Source organism: Schistocerca cancellata, chromosome 4 (genome assembly GCF_023864275.1).
Source record: "Schistocerca cancellata isolate TAMUIC-IGC-003103 chromosome 4, iqSchCanc2.1, whole genome shotgun sequence".
NCBI classification, from domain to species: domain Eukaryota; kingdom Metazoa; phylum Arthropoda; class Insecta; order Orthoptera; family Acrididae; genus Schistocerca; species Schistocerca cancellata.
In genome coordinates this window covers 525,177-540,030 of record NC_064629.1, presented here as the reverse complement: position 1 = coordinate 540,030, position 14,854 = coordinate 525,177, and positions in this window count along the sequence as shown.

Sequence of the window (14,854 nt, the reverse complement as noted above, 5' to 3'; positions counted from 1 at the left end):
CGTCCCATTCGATAATCTAGACTCACAGCAGAACGGCCATAAGGTGCCCGAGGCAGCAATAGAGCCATGGAGTCAAGTCGGCTGGAGGACGATGTATTGAATCGGGACGCAATTTGTGTGGTCCATCGTCATTAGGTGGCCCTGAATGTTACAATTCACTATCAGTTTTTCGTCCGATTCGAAAATCTTTGACTCACAGCAGAACGGCCATAAGGTGCCCGAGGCTGCAATAGCCCCATGGAGACAAGTCTGCTGGAGGACAATGTATTGAATCGGGACGCAATTTGAGTGATCCATCGTCATTAGGTGGCCCTGAACGTTACAATTCACTATCAGTTTTTTGTCCGATTCGAAAATCTTTGACTCACAGCAGAACGGCCATAAGGTGCCCTAGGCAACAATAGACCCATGGAGACAAGTCGGCTGGAGGACGATGTATTGAATCGGGACGCAATTTGAGTGATCCATCGTCATTAGGTGGCCCTGAACGTTACAATTCACTATCAGTTTTTCGTCCGATTCGAAAATCTTTGACTCACAGCAGAACGGCCATAAGGTGCCCGAGGCAGCAATAGACCCATGGAGACAAGTCTGCTGGAGGACGATGTATTGAATCGGGATGCAATTTGAGTGTTCCATCGTCATTAGGAGGCCCTGAAAGTTACAATTCACTATCAGTTTTTCGTCCGATTCGAAAATCTTTGACTCACAGCAGAACGGCCATAAGGTGCCCGAGGCAGTAATAGACCCATGGAGACAAGTCTGCTGGAGGACGATGTATTGAATCGGGACGCAATTTGAGTGATCCATCGTCATTAGGTGGCCCTGAACGTTACAATTCACTATCAGTTTTTCGTCCGATTCGAAAATCTTTGACTCACAGCAGAACGGCCATAAGGTGCCCGAGGCAGCAATAGACCCATGGAGACAAGTCTGCTGGAGGACGATGTATTGAATCGGGATGCAATTTGAGTGTTCCATCGTCATTAGGAGGCCCTGAACGTTACAATTCACTATCAGTTTTTCGTCCGATTCGAAAATCTTTGACTCACAGCAGAACGGCCATAAGGTGCCAGATGCCGCAATAGACCCATGGAGACAAGTCGGCTTGTGGACGATGTATTGAATCGGGACGCAATTTGAGTGATCCATCGTCATTAGGTGGCCCTGAAAGTTACAATTCACTATCAGTTTTTCGTCCGATTCGAAATTCTTTGACTCACAGCAGAACAGCCATAGGGTGCCCGAGGCAGCAATAGAACCATGGAGACAAGTCGGTTGGAGGACGATGTATTGAGTCGGGACGCAATTTGAGTGATCCATCGTCATTAGGTGGCCCTGAACGTTACAGTTCACTATCAGTTTTTCGTCCGATTCGAAAATCTTTGACTCACAGCAGAACGGCCATAAGGTGCCCGAGGCAGTAATAGACCCATGGAGACAAGTCTGCTGGAGGACGATGTATTGAATCGGGACGCAATTTGAGTGATCCATCGTCATTAGGTGGCCCTGAACGTTACAATTCACTATCAGTTTTTCGTCCCATTCGATAATCTAGACTCACAGCAGAACGGCCATAAGGTGCCCGAGGCAGCAATAGACCCATGGAGTCAAGTCGGCTGGAGGACGATGTATTGAATCGGGACGCAATTTGAGTGATCCATCGTCATTAGGTGGCCCTGAATGTTACAATTCACTATCAGTTTTTCGTCCGATTCGAAAATCTTTGACTCACAGCAGAACGGCCATAAGGTGCCCGAGGCAGCAATAGACCCATCGAGACAAGTCTGCTGGAGGACGATGTATTGAATCGGGACGCAATTTGAGTGATCCATCGTCATTAGGTGGCCCTGAACGTTACAATTCACTATCAGTTTTTCGTCCCATTCGAAAATCTTTGACTCACAGCAGAACGGCCATAACGTGCCCGAGGCAGCAATAGACCCATGGAGACAAGTCTGCTGGAGGACGATGTATTGAATCGGGACGCAATTTGAGTGATCCATCGTCATTAGGTGGCCCTGAATGTTACAATTCACTATCAGTTTTTCGTCCGATTCGAAAATCTTTGACTCACAGCAGAACGGCCATAAGATGCCCGAGGCAGCAATAGACCCATGGAGACAAGTTGGCTGGTTGACGATGTATTGAATCGGGACGCAATTTGAGTGATCCATCGTCATTAGGTGGCCCTGAATGTTACAATTCACTATCAGTTTTTCGTCCGATTCGAAAATCTTTGACTCACAGCAGAACGGCCATAAGGTGCCCGAGGCAGCAACAGACCCATGCAGACAAGTCTGCTGGAGGACGATGTATTGAATCGGGACGCAATTTGAGTGATCCATCGTCATTAGGTGGCCCTGAACGTTACAATTCACTATCAGTTTTTCGTCCCATTCGATAATCTAGACTCACAGCAGAACGGCCATAATGTGCCCGAGGCAGCAATAGACCCATGGAGTCAAGTCGGCTGGAGGACGATGTATTGAATCGGGACGCAATTTGTGTGGTCCATCGTCATTAGGTGGCCCTGAATGTTACAATTCACTATCAGTTTTTCGTCCGATTCGAAAATATTTGACTCACAGCAGAACGGCCATAAGGTGCCCGAGGCTGCAATAGCCCCATGGAGACAAGTCTGCTGGAGGACAATGTATTGAATCGGGACGCAATTTGAGTGATCCATCGTCATTAGGTGGCCCTGAACGTTACAATTCACTATCAGTTTTTTGTCCGATTCGAAAATCTTTGACTCACAGCAGAACGGCCATAAGGTGCCCTAGGCAGCAATAGACCCATGGAGACAAGTCGGCTGGAGGACGATGTATTGAATCGGGACGCAATTTGAGTGATCCATCGTCATTAGGTGGCCCTGAACGTTACAGTTCACTATCAGTTTTTCGTCCGATTCGAAAATCTTTGACTCACAGCAGAACGGCCATAAGGTGCCCGAGGCAGTAATAGACCCATGGAGACAAGTCTGCTGGAGGACGATGTATTGAATCGGGACGCAATTTGAGTGATCCATCGTCATTAGGTGGCCCTGAACGTTACAATTCACTATCAGTTTTTCGTCCCATTCGATAATCTAGACTCACAGCAGAACGGCCATAAGGTGCCCGAGGCAGCAATAGACCCATGGAGTCAAGTCGGCTGGAGGACGATGTATTGAATCGGGACGCAATTTGAGTGATCCATCGTCATTAGGTGGCCCTGAAAGTTACAATTCACTATCAGTTTTTCGTCCGATTCGAAAATCTTTGACTCACAGCAGAACGGCCATAAGGTGCCCGAGGCAGCAATAGACCCATGGAGACAAGTCTGCTGGAGGACGATGTATTGAATCGAGATGCAATTTGAGTGATCCATCGTCATTAGGTGGCCCTGAACGTTACAATTCACTATCAGTTTTTCGTCCGATTCGAATTTCTTTGACTCACAGCAGAACGGCCATAAGGTGCCCGAGGCAGCAATAGACCCATGGAGACAAGTCTGCTGGAGGACGATGTTTTGAATCGGGACGCAATTTGAGTGATCCATCGTCATTAGGCGGCCCTGAATGTTACAATTCACTATCAGTTTTTCGTCCGATTCGAAAATCTTTGACTCAAAGCAGAACGGCCATAAATTGCCCGAGGCAGCAATAGACCCATGGAGACAAGTCTGCTGGAGGACGATGTATTGAATCGGAACGCAATTTGAGTGTTCCATCGTCATTAGGAGGCCCTGAACGTTACAATTCACTATCAGTTTTTCGTCCGATTCGAAAATCTTTGACTCACAGCAGAACGGCCATAAGGTGCCAGATGCAGCAATAGACCCATGGAGACAAGTCGGCTGGTGGACGATGTATTGAATCGGGACGCAATTTGAGTGATCCATCGTCATTAGGTGGCCCTGAAAGTTACAATTCACTATCAGTTTTTCGTCCGATTCGAAATGCTTTGACTCACAGCAGAACAGCCATAGGGTGCCCGAGGCAGCAATAGAACCATGGAGACAAGTCGGCTGGAGGACGATGTATTGAATCGGGACGCAATTTGAGTGATCCATCGTCATTAGGTGGCCCTGAAAGTTACAATTCACTATCAGTTTTTCGTGCGATTCGAAAATCTTTGACTCACAGCAGAACGACCATAAGGTGCCCGAGGCTGCAATAGCCCCATGGAGACAAGTCTGCTGGAGGACAATGTATTGAATCGGGACGCAATTTGAGTGATCCATCGTCATTAGGTGGCCCTGAACGTTACAATTCACTATCAGTTTTTTGTCCGATTCGAAAATCTTTGACTCACAGCAGAACGGCCATAAGGTGCCCTAGGCAGCAATAGACCCATGGAGACAAGTCGGCTGGAGGACGATGTATTGAATCGGGACGCAATTTGAGTGATCCATCGTCATTAGGTGGCCCTGAACGTTACAATTCACTATCAGTTTTTCGTCCGATTCGAAAATCTTTGACTCACAGCAGAACGGCCATAAGGTGCCCGAGGCAGCAATAGCCCCATGGAGACAAGTCTGCTGGAGGACGATGTATTGAATCGGGATGCAATTTGAGTGTTCCATCGTCATTAGGAGGCCCTGAAAGTTACAATTCACTATCAGTTTTTCGTCCGATTCGAAAATCTTTGACTTACAGCAGAACGGCCATAAGGTGCCCGAGGCAGCAATAGACCCATCGAGACAAGTCTGCTGGATGACGATGTATTGTATCGGGACGCAATTTGAGTGATCCATCGTCATTAGGTGGCCCTGAACGTTACAATTCACTATCAGCTTTTCGTCCCATTCGAAAATCTTTGACTCACAGCAGAACGGCCATAAGGTGCCCGAGGCAGCAATAGACCCATGGAGACAAGTCTGCTGGAGGACGATGTATTGAATCGGGACGCAATTTGAGTGATCCATCGTCATTAGGTGGCCCTGAATGATACAATTCACTATCAGTTTTTCGTCCGATTCGAAAATCTTTGACTCACAGCAGAACGGCCATAAGGTGCCCGAGGCAGCAATAGACCCATGGAGACAAGTCGGCTGGAGGACGATGTATTGAATCGGGACGCAATTTGAGTGATCCATCGTCATTAGGTGGCCCTGAACGTTACAATTCACTATCAGCTTTTCGTCCCATTCGAAAATCTTTGACTCACAGCAGAACGGCCATAAGGTGCCCGAGGCAGCAATAGACCCATGGAGACAAGTCTGCTGGAGGACGATGTATTGAATCGGGACGCAATTTGAGTGATCCATCGTCATTAGGTGGCCCTGAATGTTACAATTCACTATCAGTTTTTCGTCCGATTCGAAAATCTTTGACTCACAGCAGAACGGCCATAAGGTGCCCGAGGCAGCAATAGACCCATGGAGACAAGTCGGCTGGAGGACGATGTATTGAATCGGGACGCAATTTGAGTGATCCATCGTCAATAGGTGGCCCTGAACGTTACAATTCACTATCAGTTTTTCGTCCCATTCGATAATCTAGACTCACAGCAGAACGGCCATAAGGTGCCCGAGGCAGCAATAGACCCATGGAGTCAAGTCGGCTGGAGGACGATGTATTGAATCGGTACGCACTTTGTGTGGTCCATCGTCATTAGGTGGTCCTGAATGTTACATTTCACTATCAGTTTTTCGTCCGATTCGAAAATCTTTGACTCACAGCAGAACGGCCATAAGGTGCCCGAGGCTGCAATAAACCCATGGAGACAAGTCTGCTGGAGGAAAATGTATTGAATCGGGACGCAATTTGAGTGATCCATCGTCATTAGGTGGCCCTGAATGTTACAATTCACTATCAGTTTTTCGTCCGATTCGAAAATCTTTCACTCACAGCAGAACGGCCATAAGGTGCCCGAGGCAGCAATAGACCCATGGAGACAAGTCGGCTGGAGGACGATGTATTGAATCGGGACGCAATTTGAGTGATCCATCGTCATTAGGTGGCTCTGAATGTTACAATTCACTATCAGTTTTTCGTCCGATTCGAAAATCTTTGACTCACAGCAGAACGGCCATAAGGTGCCCGAGGCAGCAATAGACCCATGGAGACAAGTCTGCTGGAGGACGATGTATTGAATCGGGACGCAATTTGAGTGATCCATCGTCATTAGGTGGCCCTGAACGTTACAATTCACTATCAGTTTTTCGTCCCATTCGATAATCTAGACTCACAGCAGAACGGCCATAAGGTGCCCGAGGCAGCAATAGAGCCATGGAGTCAAGTCGGCTGGAGGACGATGTATTGAATCGGGACGCAATTTGTGTGGTCCATCGTCATTAGGTGGCCCTGAATGTTACAATTCACTATCAGTTTTTCGTCCGATTCGAAAATCTTTGACTCACAGCAGAACGGCCATAAGGTGCCCGAGGCTGCAATAGCCCCATGGAGACAAGTCTGCTGGAGGACAATGTATTGAATCGGGACGCAATTTGAGTGATCCATCGTCATTAGGTGGCCCTGAACGTTACAATTCACTATCAGTTTTTTGTCCGATTCGAAAATCTTTGACTCACAGCAGAACGGCCATAAGGTGCCCTAGGCAGCAATAGACCCATGGAGACAAGTCGGCTGGAGGACGATGTATTGAATCGGGACGCAATTTGAGTGATCCATCGTCATTAGGTGGCCCTGAACGTTACAATTCACTATCAGTTTTTCGTCCGATTCGAAAATCTTTGACTCACAGCAGAACGGCCATAAGGTGCCCGAGGCAGCAATAGACCCATGGAGACAAGTCTGCTGGAGGACGATGTATTGAATCGGGATGCAATTTGAGTGTTCCATCGTCATTAGGAGGCCCTGAAAGTTACAATTCACTATCAGTTTTTCGTCCGATTCGAAAATCTTTGACTCACAGCAGAACGGCCATAAGGTGCCCGAGGCAGTAATAGACCCATGGAGACAAGTCTGCTGGAGGACGATGTATTGAATCGGGACGCAATTTGAGTGATCCATCGTCATTAGGTGGCCCTGAACGATACAATTCACTATCAGTTTTTCGTCCGATTCGAAAATCTTTGACTCACAGCAGAACGGCCATAAGGTGCCCGAGGCAGCAATAGACCCATGGAGACAAGTCTGCTGGAGGACGATGTATTGAATCGGGATGCAATTTGAGTGTTCCATCGTCATTAGGAGGCCCTGAACGTTACAATTCACTATCAGTTTTTCGTCCGATTCGAAAATCTTTGACTCACAGCAGAACGGCCATAAGGTGCCAGATGCCGCAATAGACCCATGGAGACAAGTCGGCTTGTGGACGATGTATTGAATCGGGACGCAATTTGAGTGATCCATCGTCATTAGGTGGCCCTGAAAGTTACAATTCACTATCAGTTTTTCGTCCGATTCGAAATTCTTCGACTCACAGCAGAACAGCCATAGGGTGCCCGAGGCAGCAATAGAACCATGGAGACAAGTCGGTTGGAGGACGATGTATTGAATCGGGACGCAATTTGAGTGATCCATCGTCATTAGGTGGCCCTGAACGTTACAGTTCACTATCAGTTTTTCGTCCGATTCGAAAATCTTTGACTCACAGCAGAACGGCCATAAGGTGCCCGAGGCAGTAATAGACCCATGGAGACAAGTCTGCTGGAGGGCGATGTATTGAATCGGGACGCAATTTGAGTGATCCATCGTCATTAGGTGGCCCTGAACGTTACAATTCACTATCAGTTTTTCGTCCCATTCGATAATCTAGACTCACAGCAGAACGGCCATAAGGTGCCCGAGGCAGCAATAGACCCATGGAGTCAAGTCGGCTGGAGGACGATGTATTGAATCGGGACGCAATTTGAGTGATCCATCGTCATTAGGTGGCCCTGAATGTTACAATTCACTATCAGTTTTTCGTCCGATTCGAAAATCTTTGACTCACAGCAGAACGGCCATAAGGTGCCCGAGGCAGCAATAGACCCATCGAGACAAGTCTGCTGGAGGACGATGTATTGAATCGGGACGCAATTTGAGTGATCCATCGTCATTAGGTGGCCCTGAACGTTACAATTCACTATCAGTTTTTCGTCCCATTCGAAAATCTTTGACTCACAGCAGAACGGCCATAACGTGCCCGAGGCAGCAATAGACCCATGGGGACAAGTCTGCTGGAGGACGATGTATTGAATCGGGACGCAATTTGAGTGATCCATCGTCATTAGGTGGCCCTGAATGTTACAATTCACTATCAGTTTTTCGTCCGATTCGAAAATCTTTGACTCACAGCAGAACGGCCATAAGGTGCCCGAGGCAGCAATAGACCCATGGAGACAAGTTGGCTGGATGACGATGTATTGGATCGGGACGCAATTTGAGTGATCCATCGTCATTAGGTGGCCCTGAATGTTACAATTCACTATCAGTTTTTCGTCCGATTCGAAAATCTTTGACTCACAGCAGAACGGCCATAAGGTGCCCGAGGCAGCAACAGACCCATGCAGACAAGTCTGCTGGAGGACGATGTATTGAATCGGGACGCAATTTGAGTGATCCATCGTCATTAGGTGGCCCTGAAAGTTACAATTCACTATCAGTTTTTCGTGCGATTCGAAAATCTTTGACTCACAGCAGAACGACCATAAGGTGCCCGAGGCTGCAATAGCCCCATGGAGACAAGTCTGCTGGAGGACAATGTATTGAATCGGGACGCAATTTGAGTGATCCATCGTCATTAGGTGGCCCTGAACGTTACAATTCACTATCAGTTTTTTGTCCGATTCGAAAATCTTTGACTCACAGCAGAACGGCCATAAGGTGCCCTAGGCAGCAATAGACCCATGGAGACAAGTCGGCTGGAGGACGATGTATTGAATCGGGACGCAATTTGAGTGATCCATCGTCATTAGGTGGCCCTGAACGTTACAATTCACTATCAGTTTTTCGTCCGATTCGAAAATCTTTGACTCACAGCAGAACGGCCATAAGGTGCCCGAGGCAGCAATAGCCCCATGGAGACAAGTCTGCTGGAGGACGATGTATTGAATCGGGATGCAATTTGAGTGTTCCATCGTCATTAGGAGGCCCTGAAAGTTACAATTCACTATCAGTTTTTCGTCCGATTCGAAAATCTTTGACTTACAGCAGAACGGCCATAAGGTGCCCGAGGCAGCAATAGACCCATCGAGACAAGTCTGCTGGATGACGATGTATTGTATCGGGACGCAATTTGAGTGATCCATCGTCATTAGGTGGCCCTGAACGTTACAATTCACTATCAGCTTTTCGTCCCATTCGAAAATCTTTGACTCACAGCAGAACGGCCATAAGGTGCCCGAGGCAGCAATAGACCCATGGAGACAAGTCTGCTGGAGGACGATGTATTGAATCGGGACGCAATTTGAGTGATCCATCGTCATTAGGTGGCCCTGAATGATACAATTCACTATCAGTTTTTCGTCCGATTCGAAAATCTTTGACTCACAGCAGAACGGCCATAAGGTGCCCGAGGCAGCAATAGACCCATGGAGACAAGTCGGCTGGAGGACGATGTATTGAATCGGGACGCAATTTGAGTGATCCATCGTCATTAGGTGGCCCTGAACGTTACAATTCACTATCAGCTTTTCGTCCCATTCGAAAATCTTTGACTCACAGCAGAACGGCCATAAGGTGCCCGAGGCAGCAATAGACCCATGGAGACAAGTCTGCTGGAGGACGATGTATTGAATCGGGACGCAATTTGAGTGATCCATCGTCATTAGGTGGCCCTGAATGTTACAATTCACTATCAGTTTTTCGTCCGATTCGAAAATCTTTGACTCACAGCAGAACGGCCATAAGGTGCCCGAGGCAGCAATAGACCCATGGAGACAAGTCGGCTGGAGGACGATGTATTGAATCGGGACGCAATTTGAGTGATCCATCGTCATTAGGTGGCCCTGAACGTTACAATTCACTATCAGTTTTTCGTCCCATTCGATAATCTAGACTCACAGCAGAACGGCCATAAGGTGCCCGAGGCAGCAATAGACCCATGGAGTCAAGTCGGCTGGAGGACGATGTATTGAATCGGTACGCACTTTGTGTGGTCCATCGTCATTAGGTGGTCCTGAATGTTACATTTCACTATCAGTTTTTCGTCCGATTCGAAAATCTTTGACTCACAGCAGAACGGCCATAAGGTGCCCGAGGCTGCAATAAACCCATGGAGACAAGTCTGCTGGAGGAAAATGTATTGAATCGGGACGCAATTTGAGTGATCCATCGTCATTAGGTGGCCCTGAATGTTACAATTCACTATCAGTTTTTCCTCCGATTCGAAAATCTTTCACTCACAGCAGAACGGCCATAAGGTGCCCGAGGCAGCAATAGACCCATGGAGACAAGTCGGCTGGAGGACGATGTATTGAATCGGGACGCAATTTGAGTGATCCATCGTCATTAGGTGGCTCTGAATGTTACAATTCACTATCAGTTTTTCGTCCGATTCGAAAATCTTTGACTCACAGCAGAACGGCCATAAGGTGCCCGAGGCAGCAATAGACCCATGCAGACAAGTCTGCTGGAGGACGATGTATTGAATCGGGACGCAATTTGAGTGATCCATCGTCATTAGGTGGCCCTGAACGTTACAATTCACTATCAGTTTTTCGTCCCATTCGATAATCTAGACTCACAGCAGAACGGCCATAAGGTGCCCGAGGCAGCAATAGAGCCATGGAGTCAAGTCGGCTGGAGGACGATGTATTGAATCGGGACGCAATTTGTGTGGTCCATCGTCATTAGGTGGCCCTGAATGTTACAATTCACTATCAGTTTTTCGTCCGATTCGAAAATCTTTGACTCACAGCAGAACGGCCATAAGGTGCCCGAGGCTGCAATAGCCCCATGGAGACAAGTCTGCTGGAGGACAATGTATTGAATCGGGACGCAATTTGAGTGATCCATCGTCATTAGGTGGCCCTGAACGTTACAATTCACTATCAGTTTTTTGTCCGATTCGAAAATCTTTGACTCACAGCAGAACGGCCATAAGGTGCCCTAGGCAGCAATAGACCCATGGAGACAAGTCGGCTGGAGGACGATGTATTGAATCGGGACGCAATTTGAGTGATCCATCGTCATTAGGTGGCCCTGAACGTTACAATTCACTATCAGTTTTTCGTCCGATTCGAAAATCTTTGACTCACAGCAGAACGGCCATAAGGTGCCCGAGGCAGCAATAGACCCATGGAGACAAGTCTGCTGGAGGACGATGTATTGAATCGGGATGCAATTTGAGTGTTCCATCGTCATTAGGAGGCCCTGAAAGTTACAATTCACTATCAGTTTTTCGTCCGATTCGAAAATCTTTGACTCACAGCAGAACGGCCATAAGGTGCCCGAGGCAGTAATAGACCCATGGAGACAAGTCTGCTGGAGGACGATGTATTGAATCGGGACGCAATTTGAGTGATCCATCGTCATTAGGTGGCCCTGAACGATACAATTCACTATCAGTTTTTCGTCCGATTCGAAAATCTTTGACTCACAGCAGAACGGCCATAAGGTGCCCGAGGCAGCAATAGACCCATGGAGACAAGTCTGCTGGAGGACGATGTATTGAATCGGGATGCAATTTGAGTGTTCCATCGTCATTAGGAGGCCCTGAACGTTACAATTCACTATCAGTTTTTCGTCCGATTCGAAAATCTTTGACTCACAGCAGAACGGCCATAAGGTGCCAGATGCCGCAATAGACCCATGGAGACAAGTCGGCTTGTGGACGATGTATTGAATCGGGACGCAATTTGAGTGATCCATCGTCATTAGGTGGCCCTGAACGTTACAATTCACTATCAGTTTTTCGTCCCATTCGAAAATCTTTGACTCACAGCAGAACGGCCATAACGTGCCCGAGGCAGCAATAGACCCATGGAGACAAGTCTGCTGGAGGACGATGTATTGAATCGGGACGCAATTTGAGTGATCCATCGTCATTAGGTGGCCCTGAATGTTACAATTCACTATCAGTTTTTCGTCCGATTCGAAAATCTTTGACTCACAGCAGAACGGCCATAAGGTGCCCGAGGCAGCAATAGACCCATGGAGACAAGTTGGCTGGATGACGATGTATTGAATCGGGACGCAATTTGAGTGATCCATCGTCATTAGGTGGCCCTGAATGTTACAATTCACTATCAGTTTTTCGTCCGATTCGAAAATCTTTGACTCACAGCAGAACGGCCATAAGGTGCCCGAGGCAGCAACAGACCCATGCAGACAAGTCTGCTGGAGGACGATGTATTGAATCGGGACGCAATTTGAGTGATCCATCGTCATTAGGTGGCCCTGAACGTTACAATTCACTATCAGTTTTTCGTCCCATTCGATAATCTAGACTCACAGCAGAACGGCCATAATGTGCCCGAGGCAGCAATAGACCCATGGAGTCAAGTCGGCTGGAGGACGATGTATTGAATCGGGACGCAATTTGTGTGGTCCATCGTCATTAGGTGGCCCTGAATGTTACAATTCACTATCAGTTTTTCGTCCGATTCGAAAATATTTGACTCACAGCAGAACGGCCATAAGGTGCCCGAGGCTGCAATAGCCCCATGGAGACAAGTCTGCTGGAGGACAATGTATTGAATCGGGACGCAATTTGAGTGATCCATCGTCATTAGGTGGCCCTGAACGTTACAATTCACTATCAGTTTTTTGTCCGATTCGAAAATCTTTGACTCACAGCAGAACGGCCATAAGGTGCCCTAGGCAGCAATAGACCCATGGAGACAAGTCGGCTGGAGGACGATGTATTGAATCGGGACGCAATTTGAGTGATCCATCGTCATTAGGTGGCCCTGAACGTTACAATTCACTATCAGTTTTTCGTCCGATTCGAAAATCTTTGACTCACAGCAGAACGGCCATAAGGTGCCCGAGGCAGCAATACACCCATGGAGACAAGTCTGCTGGAGGACGATGTATTGAATCGGGATGCAATTTGAGTGTTCCATCGTCATTAGGAGGCCCTGAAAGTTACAATTCACTATCAGTTTTTCGTCCGATTCGAAAATCTTTGACTCACAGCAGAACGGCCATAAGGTGCCCGAGGCAGTAATAGACCCATGGAGACAAGTCTGCTGGAGGACGATGTATTGAATCGGGACGCAATTTGAGTGATCCATCGTCATTAGGTGGCCCTGAACGATACAATTCACTATCAGTTTTTCGTCCGATTCGAAAATCTTTGACTCACAGCAGAACGGCCATAAGGTGCCCGAGGCAGCAATAGACCCATGGAGACAAGTCTGCTGGAGGACGATGTATTGAATCGGGATGCAATTTGAGTGTTCCATCGTCATTAGGAGGCCCTGAACGTTACAATTCACTATCAGTTTTTCGTCCGATTCGAAAATCTTTGACTCACAGCAGAACGGCCATAAGGTGCCAGATGCCGCAATAGACCCATGGAGACAAGTCGGCTTGTGGACGATGTATTGAATCGGGACGCAATTTGAGTGATCCATCGTCATTAGGTGGCCCTGAACGTTACAATTCACTATCAGTTTTTCGTCCCATTCGAAAATCTTTGACTCACAGCAGAACGGCCATAACGTGCCCGAGGCAGCAATAGACCCATGGAGACAAGTCTGCTGGAGGACGATGTATTGAATCGGGACGCAATTTGAGTGATCCATCGTCATTAGGTGGCCCTGAATGTTACAATTCACTATCAGTTTTTCGTCCGATTCGAAAATCTTTGACTCACAGCAGAACGGCCATAAGGTGCCCGAGGCAGCAATAGACCCATGGAGACAAGTTGGCTGGATGACGATGTATTGAATCGGGACGCAATTTGAGTGATCCATCGTCATTAGGTGGCCCTGAATGTTACAATTCACTATCAGTTTTTCGTCCGATTCGAAAATCTTTGACTCACAGCAGAACGGCCATAAGGTGCCCGAGGCAGCAACAGACCCATGCAGACAAGTCTGCTGGAGGACGATGTATTGAATCGGGACGCAATTTGAGTGATCCATCGTCATTAGGTGGCCCTGAACGTTACAATTCACTATCAGTTTTTCGTCCCATTCGATAATCTAGACTCACAGCAGAACGGCCATAATGTGCCCGAGGCAGCAATAGACCCATGGAGTCAAGTCGGCTAGAGGACGATGTATTGAATCGGGACGCAATTTGTGTGGTCCATCGTCATTAGGTGGCCCTGAATGTTACAATTCACTATCAGTTTTTCGTCCGATTCGAAAATATTTGACTCACAGCAGAACGGCCATAAGGTGCCCGAGGCTGCAATAGCCCCATGGAGACAAGTCTGCTGGAGGACAATGTATTGAATCGGGACGCAATTTGAGTGATCCATCGTCATTAGGTGGCCCTGAACGTTACAATTCACTATCAGTTTTTTGTCCGATTCGAAAATCTTTGACTCACAGCAGAACGGCCATAAGGTGCCCTAGGCAGCAATAGACCCATGGAGACAAGTCGGCTGGAGGACGATGTATTGAATCGGGACGCAATTTGAGTGATCCATCGTCATTAGGTGGCCCTGAACGTTACAATTCACTATCAGTTTTTCGTCCGATTCGAAAATCTTTGACTCACAGCAGAACGGCCATAAGGTGCCCGAGGCAGCAATACACCCATGGAGACAAGTCTGCTGGAGGACGATGTATTGAATCGGGATGCAATTTGAGTGTTCCATCGTCATTAGGTGGCCCTGAAAGTTACAATTCACTATCAGTTTTTCGTCCGATTCGAAAATCTTTGACTCACAGCAGGACGGCCATAAGGTGCCCGAGGCAGCAATAGATCCATGGAGACAAGTCGGCTGGAGGACGATGTATTGAATCGGGACGTAATTTGAGTGATCCATCGTCATTAGGTGGCCCTGAACGTTGCAATTCA